Raw genomic sequence first — 12,570 nt, forward strand, 5'->3', positions numbered from 1 at the left:
GTTCTTAAAATCCTCCTGTTAACTCACAAAGTTCCAAGATGGGGCTGCTCTTGGTCCTTCCCCTGAAAAAGTGCTTTATATTCCTTGCTTGCTGCTTACTGTTGTGCCCAGCATGATTAAATATGTATATTTTACTTTACTATTAATAGTGAGACACAGCTTGAAAACCAAAGTAGCCGGTGAACATCACTAACTGATTTGGTAGCGTTTGTCGCATAGAGTCTGTTCTTTAACCAAATGGAAACTAGTCCATAGTGTTTTTATCAAATTTTAAGTTATTTAACCGACTGAAGTTAAAGAATTTTTAATGATACATATAACTCTTAAGAGTGAAGTAAATAACGTTTTCTGCAATTGCAGTTGTTGGATATTTACTGGCACTTTCTCCTTGTTTCGGAGAGGAGAATGAGTAAGGCTTGGAGAGGGTTGGAAGCAAGTGTGATGAATAGATAAAATCAAAAGAAGTCAAAGATAGATTTAAATTGCTTTTTTAATATAGACTTTAGTAATATGGTAAAAATAGATGTAATCATGAAACCTGACTATATTAATACATTCCTGCAAGGCAACCTTAATACTACCATTTCTTAAATGCTGATTATTTGCACCTTTAAAATTAGTGTCCTGTTTTGGATATAATGTAGCGTGTCTGTAGTGTTTCCTCCCTGTGGCAGGATGCAAACCCCCCTTTCTCCCCTCTCCCCTTCATCATGGAAGGAGTAGACACATCTCCCTCTCTCTGCTGCTTGAGGCCAACAGCTTCTTTTGTGTGGCCCCAGAGCCCCTGGCCAGGGCCGTTAGGAGAAGGGAGCACCGAGGCGCCACTGAGCCGCTGGGCGCCCACGGCCAGTGTGGGGATGTTTGGAGGCCTCAGGGGCACCCACAGCCAGGGTGGGGGTGCAGAGAAGCTTCTGGAATGCCCACAGTCAGATCTGATCAGCCAATCAAAACGGGACTCTCGTCGAGACTCCGCCCCTTGTCGCGGGTCTCTCGGAGCACGAGTGAGATGCTGCAACCAAGAGCTCCCCCGGGATGGAGACTGCGCTTGCCGCGCCGCCACGGCTGTGAGTAAAACTAACCCGCGCACGATTGCGAGTGTATTTACTTTCCGTGCACATTTGCACGTGTAACTTTCCGTGCTCAATATGAGCACGTGTAAAATTAATCCTCACATAATCGCGGGTGTATTTTCCTCCCGTGCTTCCACGTAAGGACGTGTAACTTTTCGTGCACATTTGCACGTGTACTTTCCATGCTTAATACAAGCACGTGTACTTTCCGTGCACGTTTGCACATTTAACTTTCCGTGCTCAATATGAGCACGTGTATAAATTATTTCCTCGCACAATCGCGAGTGTATTTTCCTCCCGTGCTTCCACATAAGCACGTGTAATATTCCATGCACATTTGCACGTGTAAGTAAATTAACCCTCACAGGATTGCAAGTGTATTATAAATTTACCCTCGCAGAATCGCGAGTGTACACTTTCTGTACTCACTACGAGTACGTGTATCTGTTTAAAATAACCCCACACCGTGTTCAGGCCAGTGTGGGCTCTTCCCGGACTCAGTGCCGGCTCCGGCATTGTTTTGGTGAAGCCACGTGTATGCACTCTGTGGAACTCCTGTTGTATTAGTTGCTGCCCCTTAATAATTTACTCAACTGATACCCGAACCTGTATTTAAGTCACTTTTGGAGTGCTAAACCCCTGTTTCTCACCAGTTTAATAGAAGTTGTTTTGGACCCTGTTGTCCCTTAAACTAACCTCGGGGTGCCTCCGTGACACTCCCTAAGCCTTTCCGGGGCGGGGGGGAGCGGAATAAAAAGGGAGAAAACAATAGAGGAGAAAATGTGGGAGGCACGAAAGTGGCCTCAGGGAATGAGAAAATAGGAGTGGGGAGATGCAAGTGAACAAAGGGCCAGTTAGGAAAAGGAACAAAATATTGTAGGGTGAGAAAAGGGATAAGAGACCAAGCTGAGTGAAGGTGGTGAATGTAATAAGATTATATCTGTTATATTTTGAGAGAAATCGGCTAGTTTACTGTGGGAAAGACTTAGAGGCAGAGGATGGAAAGGGTTTGAGGATTGAGGAAAAGGTGACCAGGAGCAGATGTTCAGCACGTGATTAAACTGAAGAGCAGCAAGAGGTGGCAGAACTGCATAAAGAAATGAGAATTAAATTGAAATGGGGGAAAGCTCCCTGGCTGTAGGAGTTGCAGGAGGTGAACCACAATTTGCGATCTGATGTCAGGCGGTGTGAGCTTGGTAGACTAAGCTTTCGGGTGGCAAGTAGAAGCAAAATAAAAACATGTTGGGGACTGCATCAAAAGGAGCATGGCCAGCAGGTCAAGGGAGGTGATTCTGCCCCTGTGCTCCATTCTGGTGAGACTCCCCTGCAGTGCTGCATCCAGCTCTGAAACCCTCAGCACAGGACACACATGGACCTGGTGGAGAGGGGCCAGAGGAGGCCACCAAGATGCTCAGAGGACTGGAATAACTCTCCTGTGAGGACAGGCTGAGAGAGAATTATGAGGTTGAGCATATTATGCAGAGAAGCGGTTGAAAAAGTCACTCTTGATTCCTTAGCTTTTCCTATGGTGATCACTGGCATGATTTCCGCAGGGTGTTAGTGACCCTCCTCTGCTCTGCTGAGACCCCACCTGGAGTCCTGCGTCCAGCTCTGGGGTCACCAGCACAGGACACACATGGACCTGCTGGAGCGGGGCCAGAGGAGCCACAGAAATGATCCAAGGCTGGAACAGCTTGGCTGGGAGGACAGGCTGAGAGAGCTGGGGTGTTCAGCCTGGAGAAGGCTCCGGGGCCTTATTGTGGCCTTTCTGTACTTAAAAGAGGGCCTACAGGAAAGATGGGGACAGACTTGTTAGGAGGGCCTGTTGTGACAGGACCAGGGATGATGGTTTTAAATGAAAAGAGGGGAGATTCAGGCTGGACATGAAGACGACATTTTTTACAGTGAGGGTGGTGAGAGTCTGGCCCAGGTTGGCCAGAGAGGTGGTGGCTGAACCATCCCTGGAGACATCCCAGGCCAGGCTGGACGGGGCTCTGAGCACCCTGAGCTGGTGAAGATGTCCCTGCTCATGGCAGGGGGGGCACTGGCGGAGCTGGGAAGGGCCCTTCCAACCCAAACTGTTCTATGATTATATGAGCCTATGATTCTATGATAATGTAGAATATCTTGTGAGATTCATAACTGTCCCATCCTACTTTGAGCAAAAGGTTGGACTAGAGACCTTCTGAGGGGACCTGCCAACCTGGATTATCCTGTGAAGGGGGAATGAACAGACCTGGTGATTGTACTCGTAGAAAAGAACCATCAGAGCAGGCAGGCAGTCCTCAGTGCAACACAAATAATTGTGTGATGGGAGAGGATGCATCTCAAGCAAAGCTCATCTTGAGAGAAAATAAGCTGTGAATGTGGAGATATGGGACTGTGCAGCCTTGTAAATTCTCTGTGTTTCACTGACCATGTTACAGAATCAGAGCTTAGGGAGCAAGTGTATCTTTATTTCCTTCTTTCATGCCCATGCTATTCTTTAGTAAATCTGCACTTTAATGATATTAAGAAGAATTGAAAATAGCTGTTCCAGTGGATAAGATTATTGAAATAGGAATGCAAGTGGGCTGCAAAACTGGTGAGGACACTACAGTCACAAAGCAAAATACATCCTACCCTGGAAGCTGTGGTTGGTGGGAATAAATGTGGGGCTTAGGAGGAGTCAGCCAAAGGAAACTGGGTGGCAGAGGAGTTGGTCAAAGTTTGAACATCACGAGAAGCTGTGTAGAAAGCACAACGTAGTTGTCTTCAGTATTTGGAAGAGGAGACATGTGGAAAATAGTAGAAGAAATTGGAAATCTTGAGAGCGGTGGCAGAGAAGTTCAGCATTTCCAGCGCTGTTTGACCCATAGCAGTGAGAGAAAGAGCTCTGCAGGAGACAGTGCCAACAGTCACTGTGACAGCCAGCAGTGGAGCAGGAGCTGAAGGGACCAGAGGTGGCTCTGGGCTTGTAGCAATGGAGTGGGTGTTCTAAAGCAACAGCAGAGCTAGAGAGGGAGGGTGGGAGTTACAGGGGGCTCTGCAGGAAAGGTGCCAAAGGAAAGACCAGGGATTTGGGCACCAGTGAGGAGGAGAGCTGGTCACTTCACTTTACATAGATAATTTTGATAACACAGATAACTCTGTTCTGTGGGGCAGGAAGAGAAAACTATCTGCAGCGTAGGAGGACCTAGGAGATTTTGGGTTTGTGAAAGTGTTTCAGCCAGGTGTGATGTGAGTGTGAATTTCATTCTGTCTGCATTGCTTTGGTAGCAGTTCTGGCCTGTTTTCTGTGCTCAGGTGTTTAGTTTTGAAATTCAGACATACCGCTGCTGAATGCACGAGTAGAAACTGTTCCGTTGGTAGAACTGGCAAAGACAAAATGCTTTCAGGGAGATGGATCCTTTCAGTCTGGGAAGGGTAGTTAATCAGGGACCCACCAGGAAAAACGATTCTGGATCCTTGTGGGCGGCACCATCAGAGAAATGAGGGAACACTTTAAGTTACCAGTAGTGTGTTGAAGCTCTGAAATAGGAAATTAACTGATAATTTTTGTAGGTCACACTTTTTCCCATAAACCAAACTCACCTGCTCCCCCTGGGGGGAGACAGAACAACTGGGCTGACTTCTCATTATCTCTTCCTACGGCGTATCCTTATTGAATTACTGCCTGGTAGAGGCAGCAGATGCTCATCAAGCCACTGCGGGGCTCCTCTGTTAATTGAACTGTAATGGGGATGACAGCAGGGAAGGTCAGGATGATGGGAGCAGTGATGTAACGTGAACCCTGGTAAGAACCACCTGCACGGGCGATTGACCTTGCTTAAACAATGTTATACTGAGGGCTTTTATCAGTTGATATCGTTACGATTATTTTTTCGTATCAATACTGCAATAGTGTCAGGGGCCCCTGTGTGAATCATATTACGTTGTGTTCAGGGCAAATATATTTCTCACCTTAAAGAGATTAGACTTTCTAATGTGAAAAGATACAGTGAGTGACTGTAACCAGCTACAGGGGAAAAGAAATGGGAATGAAAAAGGTAACAATGACAAAATTTAAAAATGGATATATGGCTCTACTCAACTGGTTGTTCCAACTGCTTTAAGGGTGGTATCATTCTTTCTAACTGCCCTTATGGCAATTTGGTATTTTTGTTTTTGTCATGCATAGTTAATCTTGGAATGAAAGCAAGTCCATTTTTAACTAAATGTGCAGATGTTATTAATGGGTTTTGATATGAAAAACGTATTCCTGCACCTGGTTCTGTGCCTCTTGCAAAGTGCCTGGGAATGCCTGAGTATCAGATGCTGGGCTCTGAGCTGGAGCGTGTGCCTGGTGTTTTTCCCGCTCCGCAGGAAGCGATGTGATGCGAAGTGATGGTGGAAGGTCTCGGCTGCAGAGTGCGTGCTGTGCAGACAGGTTTTCCTGGAGCCGCTGTTGCTGGGGGGGACAAGGTCTGTGAACGTTCCCTCAGGACCGTCGGGTGGCCTGAGGAAGTTTGGTGTAAGCAATAGCTTGCACGTTTCTGAAAATAAATTCAGTTTAAAAACCAAATGCTACATTTTATAGAGCAAGCTGTGTGTCATTACACGGTGTTGCTCGTGGTGTGTTGGAGTGCGTCTGCACGGCAATTAGCAAAAACTGGGTTCAGACCACAGCGTGTGCACATTGGCGTGTGTGTGTGTGTGTTCAGGAACAGCTTTTAGAAGTTCAGTGTCACTCCTGTTTTTTAGATGTGTGTTCAGCCTTTACTGTGTCTTTTCTTTTTTTGAGTAATATCATATTTTCTTAACCCTTTCCTACACTGTCTGCCTGGGCCAATTGGCATCAATGACTGGGGCATCCATTCCAAAGTGAATGGAAGGAAGATGAATGAATCAACAGTAAGGCATCTCAAAATATATTTGATCAATTTATTTTGACAACTCCAGCTATAATAAAGCACATGCTTTTGCACAGGACCTGACTTATACGGGGTTTTATTCTGTAGAAATAATGAAGCCGTGGTTGTAGGAGACTTCATCACAAGAATTCACTGGTGATGCTTGGTGGGAAATGAAGAACTACAGTGTCAGTGTTTGATGAACTGGGCTCCTCTGTAGAGCCTGTGTGTGTTTGGGGTGGTGAAGTGTTTGCATTGCATTGTGTTCCATATTTTCTCCTTTCCTATGAGTTTGTACTTTGGTGCACTGAAATAAACAGCTGATGACAGGGGATGCATAGGAATAAATGTTTATTTCAGCACTTCGGAAATGAGTTTTTTGAAATGGAATTTATCTTGTAGATGTGTGTGTCTCTCTTTGTATTAGCTCATTTGGGTATAGACTAGAGCTGGGTGGTGCAAATGGCAAAATCGTAATGCCTATATACAAATAGAGGTATGAATATTGTGGAAAAGAAATTATTCTTAATGTAAGTTTTACAACAGAAGGAAAACTTCATACATTCAAGACATATTGAAGTTGGCCTCTGCATACCTGTGTGTGCAAGAGTGGGATTATTTTAGCCATAGCTGCCAATATTTAGAGGTTGAAAACCAAACCCCACATACAGTCCCCAGAACTGAACAACAAGTTAAAACTCTCACATTTTCCTGCCTGTTGTTAGTTTATTCGGTCAGATGCTCGGCATGTGCAGGCACTTGGTTGCTCTGGTTGTTCTAAAGAAGTGTAGAATATAACCATTTACATTGGAGATGAACTTCAGATATGCCGATCCTGTGGCAAGGAGGCAGACGGTCCTTCCCCTGCTAAGCAGAACCTGAGTCTTTGCTGAGCTTATATGCCTGGTGGTACTTGATCGTATTATTTTGACCTTGTGTTTAAGATTGATAAACTCTGCGTGGTGGCCACGTTCCAGTGAGGAGAAAAAACCCATGACCTCCAGCCTACAATGCTGTATTAATGTCAAATAATATAAAGTAATATCGGAATGCAGAATAAAATCGCTGCGGTAAAGCAATTTAATTTCTGTGAACTGAAAGCACTTTAATGGGCGTGCAAGGAAAATCTGCCGTTGTTCCTGCAGCAGAGGTTATGAGGTGGGTTTTTCTTTTCTCGAAACTCTGCTGCCTTGTAATTGGTGACTTTGAAGCTTTCTGTTGTTTTCAGTGTGAACGGTCATGCTGCTCAAGTAAGGAGTTTGCTTTCCACTGACTCTGGTTTCCAGGTTTGCCTCTTAAAGGAAAATAATTTCAAATACTAGTTTTTAAATGATACTATACTGCTGAATGTGCATTGTATGCAATGTTTTGCCAGTGAAGTGAGAGTAATCCTCTTTGAACAACAACTTGCAATAGCATTTACTGAAATGGCATTGGAAGCAGTGCCAGCTCCCATTCCCTTTGTCTGCTTAATTGCGATTTAACAGTAATCCAACGTCTATGCAACTGTGACAGCAATTCTTGGATGTAGCTGAGTTTGAAGGACCTTTGGTTCATCCAGTGCTAATGATAAAAGCTGCAGCAGAACAGTATGTTGATAACAGATTCAAACTTTTCTGTATCCATTGAAAAATAAACAAAAAGCAACTTTTTTCCCCTCAAAGCTGTAAAGTTTTGTTCTTACAGAAAGGATGTGCTGTAGCGGGAAGGCGTCACTGAGTGTTTTCTGGGCTGTATTCTACTGTGTTGGCTGACACAGAGGAGGCATCCAGGCGTAGGTGTAGATAGGTTATATGCATAACCTATATAAAAATACCTCCAAACCTATATAGGTTCAGAATGTGCCTCTGTAAATTTATAAGAGGTCTGTCAGACACAAAGGCCTTCTGACTCAGGAGGTGTGGGAGCCACATTTTGTTGGAGGCTGGAAAGTATAACAAGAAATGTTATTTATGCGCGCTTCATTCTTATACTGCACCCCGGGCATTTGGCATCAGTCTCCTGTTGGAGGCAGGATCCAGGACATTGCAGCTGTTTGGGGTGAATTGCTACAGCCCTTCTTGTATTTAATTAAATATTTGAAAGTGCACAAGCGGTGTGAAAAGGTGACTTAAAAGTTATTGGACACTTTCTATGTTCTGCTGCTCAGAAAAAAAAAATCAATGCCTGAGTTCACAAGAGAAACCTATCGACAGTCTTGAGCATTTTGATCTTAATTGCTCTGTACTTGTTCCTGCTGCGAGGAGTATGATAATAGCTTGAAGAACATTTGTGAAGGTAAATTAGCCTACTTCAGGTGCTAAGATACAACAAGGAGGGCACCCAAAAGGTCCATGGCTGTTAAATAGCGTTGAGAAGCCCACAGCTGGGATAACACTTGGGTACTTGCGTACTGAGCCATACTGCGTGATTTTTGTAGAAGGAAATGTGGGGGTGCTTTGTTCATCAGGGTGGTGCTTTTCATAGACTCCTGAATCCTTGACTTTGAGATCTCCCTGCTCTTCTGGCAGAGTGTAAACCGTACGTGTTTGGGTACAAATGAAGCAAGTGATCTTCTGCACTTCCTTGGAAAAGTCTGAAATCACATATACTTTTTATTATTGAAAGTCAAGTGTGTTCCCATGGAGTCCATTGAAGTACTCAGAGTGAAGGAGACATAACAGCAGCATCGTTTTGCAGAACAGTTCTGCTCTATCACTGCTTTAATTAAAGTCATTCTACTGATGGAAAGTCTATTCTCTGGTGTTTTCTTTAATGTAGTCATAATGCATCAGTCTGAGCTCCCGTGCTGGAACATCTTTCATTATAATCCACTTAGCTAAATTTATAATTAAACTTTTAAATTCAAACTTGGTTTTGTTACGTTTTTCGGATGTATAAAAACTGAAGCAGGAAAACTTAGGATTCATTATTTTTACCCCAAACAAATCCATGTAAGTTAAGAAGCAATTCATTGGCAGTACACTAAATTCACATTCTTGCTTTTAATCCGCAAGATCTTTCATAGCTTTGGGACAAGAAACAGATATGATGGAATAGAAGAAAAAAGATTAAATAATTAATAGGTTCTTAGTATTTGATTATAGACATCACCAAAATACCTGAACTTTCAAATAGAACTGGTAGAGGTGGCGATACCTACTGAGCTTTCCAGCGACTGAGTAGTGAGGACGGTTGTTTAAGGTTTATAAATGAGAATGGATCAGGAGGTGGTGCAGGCTCCCTCCCAGCCCAAAGCAGGCGGGTTTAGATCCTTGGCTGATTGTTTGGATTTATCTTCCCCATGCAGATGTGCTAAACCAGGTGTTCTTTCAGGCATTATTTACTCTTATTGTAGCAAATTACCCAAGAATTCTGGAGCTTAATATTTTGATGCCTGGTGAGTGATCACTTAGGACAAAAATACTGTCAGGCAGTTGTCAACCCGATGTATAAATTTAGCTCATTGGTGCTGTATGTATTTATCCACTATTTTTTTAAAACACACATGGAAGAAGAGTGAATATTCTTAACTGAGGTTTGGTGATGGAGAAGCAGAGGTACAGAAAATCAAGCTACTGTTCTTGTATATGCAAAGTCACTCCAGTGATATCAAGGGGAGCGCTTGCAGAACCCAGTATCAGTGTCAGAGCGTGACCTCAAGTGACTTTTTGCACAGGAATTTTCTGAGTTGGAAGTGGAAAGACTTTAGGGTGCCCCTGCTTTACCCAGAAGACTGTCTCTCTCCAGATGTGTAAGTGGAGGAATGTATAGTGTTTGTTTTCCGTATGGAAGTAAAGGCAATTTAGTGTAACTGTGTTAAATAATACGAAATTGGGCACGTATGCACATACAGCTGTGTTGTGGGTACACATGCGCTTAAGTCGTAAGGTCTGTTCCTAGTTTAACGTATGTGACTGTGCAAAAACTTTTATTTCTAGAATTAGTTTTTTGGATAACAGCTTTGTGAGAAGGCAAGGCAGATTTTACTGGTGTCTGAGGATTAAGAGTGTGCTATAAACATCTAGATTATCTTGGAATATCACAGGCAATGGGTTTATGCTGTGTGTAGTAGGCAAACAGTTGCATTATTACTGATTACGTTTGCATTAAGAAAATTTATTCATGATTAATGATGCTTATCTTTGTGCTAGACACCTGCCAAACGATTTATAGCCACGCATATGATCTGCAATTGCCTTTTTTTTTGGTTGCTATTTAAAGTGTTTGGGATTATTCTAATTGCATCACGTATTTTAAATGGAGAGTGCTACCCAGGTGTCCTTGTCAGCATTCCCTTCTCATACCAAAAAAGTAGGTCACATTTCCCCATGATGAGGAAGGTCACAACTCCCGGTGAACTCAGGGGGAATTTAATTCATGTATGACAAGGCTGAAATCATGTCTCAGGTTTAGATCAGTTTAAGCTGATCTTTTTCTGAGTTCATTAATAAATACTGTATAAATCCCTGTTTGAGCGGGGTCAGATGGAGCTTTACTAAGCCACAGAAATGGTGCAGAACGACTAAAGAAAACTCTTGTCCTGTGGAAACTTGCAGAAGGAGCAACTGGTCCTTTCTCTACCAGTGTGGTATGTGTAGAGTGGGGAGTCAAAACGGGACCATCAATCTTTTGTCTCTCAGCGCTGGATGCTTTTAAGGACTCTGATGTGTCTTGGACACAGTGCCTGTCACTTGGGAACATCTGCCTCTGGGTGCACATCTGTATCTTGTAGGTGTCCAAGCAGCAGCTGGAAAGTGGGAAAAGCTTCCCAGAGCCTTTTTCCCTTCCCCAGCCCAGCAGGGATTAAACCTGCATTTGGCTGCTGGATATTTCATTGACATTGAAAATGAAAATAAGTTTGGAACACTTCAGAAATAAGACATTTATTTGTCAGTTGGATGCATATTTATTTATTTACAGCATTTTGACACTATACTTGAATGCCGTGTTTTCAGCAGAAATGTGGGTTTCTAAATTAAGTCTGTTATTCCAAACTAGTTTTATTCAATCCTGTCATTAAGAGAATTAGCAGTGGATTAGATAATGTAAATGCATTGTTATGATCATTAGAAAACTTGCATGTGACTTTTTCAAGGCTGCCTGTGTATTCCCATTTTTACAGCTAATGCATGATATCTTTGTTTTTCTGAACAAGATTCGATAGGAAACAAACAAACCTAAAAGGATGCTTGTGCCTAATCCTTCAAATATATGAAACCAACACCTCGTTATTTAGTTTCATGAGAATCTATTAGTGCAGACTATTAATTGGCCAGGCCAGTATTACGAAGAGTGTTGAATAAATCCAGATAATCAGTTTTGGGACAGTGAGATATTTTTCAGAGTAAAACACATATCTTGAACATATTTAAGCAGTTGCACAAATTGAAGGATAACTAGTCTTAGTGAAGTCAATTATTAAAATGTAATTATTTTTTCTTCATTTTTCTTCTCTATTTGCCAGTTTATAGCTAACCATGCTGACACATTTGGGAGCTGAGATATACTGTAGCTAAATTTGATGTGAAGTGTTGGTGGCCTTCATAATGTAATTTATTCATGTTTCTGTAGATAGCATATGTTGCCTGTGCAATAATTTTTTATCGTATCAGGACAGAACAGCTACTGTTCCGAATTGCGTTACACAATCTAGATATACAGACAAATTTGTATTGTGCTTTGGTGTGGTGTAAATCAGTGGACTCTACTGAGCTCGGCTGGGGTGGGTGAGATTAGAATCAGTCTCATGGTGTCTAATTTATTTCTGTTTTTTCTGATTTAATGTAATCTCTGTTCTTGCTCCATGGGGAGCAGCAGCCAGTTACCTTTGTAGTCTTGCCCAAGGAATGAATGTATGCGAAACCCCTTGTTTTGGGCAGGAGGTGGCTTCTCCCAAGGATTTATTGCTATTTACTGACCCTGTGAATGCTGAGATGAGGGCGATGTGTTGAGAAAGCAGCTGATGATCAGGGCTACTGTACTTCATTCAAAATCTCGGCATCTTTATCAGCTGTTTTCTGGGGTTTCCTTGGGTTTGCCTGTTCAAGACGTGTTGTTTTTAGGGCATTCTTCTGGGCTTGGGTGAGCACTGCGTGTGTGGGGCTGGGCGTGCTGGCTCTAGTCCTTCAGTCCGAGCACCTGAGTGATTTCTTTCCTTGTTCTGCATTTTTGGGTGAGAACAGTGTTGGAGCCCATGTCACTAATACCTTCTGTTTCCCTCGACAGAAAGTTTTCTGACCGCTGTCAATGGTAACTGCAATGCTGGAGACACTGGGCGAGTCGATCCTCCTCAGCTCTTCTGTGTGAGGTGAGCAATCATCTAGATAGGCAAAAATAATTAATTGCAGGAGACCTGAGGGCCCCCCCTTTTCTCCCCGAGAACTGTATTTGCATTGAGTTCCTCTCCATCTCATTTCCGAAGGATGCTCAAGGTTGCTGAGCTTCGCTTGGGATTTTCGTCTCAGGCCACTTGTGGTCTGTGTTACACTGTCCAGGTGTTGGGACTCAGCGGGTTGCATTCTGAATTAAATGTGAATTCTGAATTAAATTAACCCAGAAGACACGAGCAAAGCGATAAATCTGGTCCTTTGCCTGCATTACTGCATTTGGTCAGCTTGATGATTCTTTCCAGGTCTTACCTGAAATGT

Source organism: Streptopelia decaocto (assembly GCF_964273445.1).
Source record: "Streptopelia decaocto genome assembly, chromosome: 6".
Taxonomy (NCBI): Eukaryota; Metazoa; Chordata; class Aves; order Columbiformes; family Columbidae; genus Streptopelia; species Streptopelia decaocto.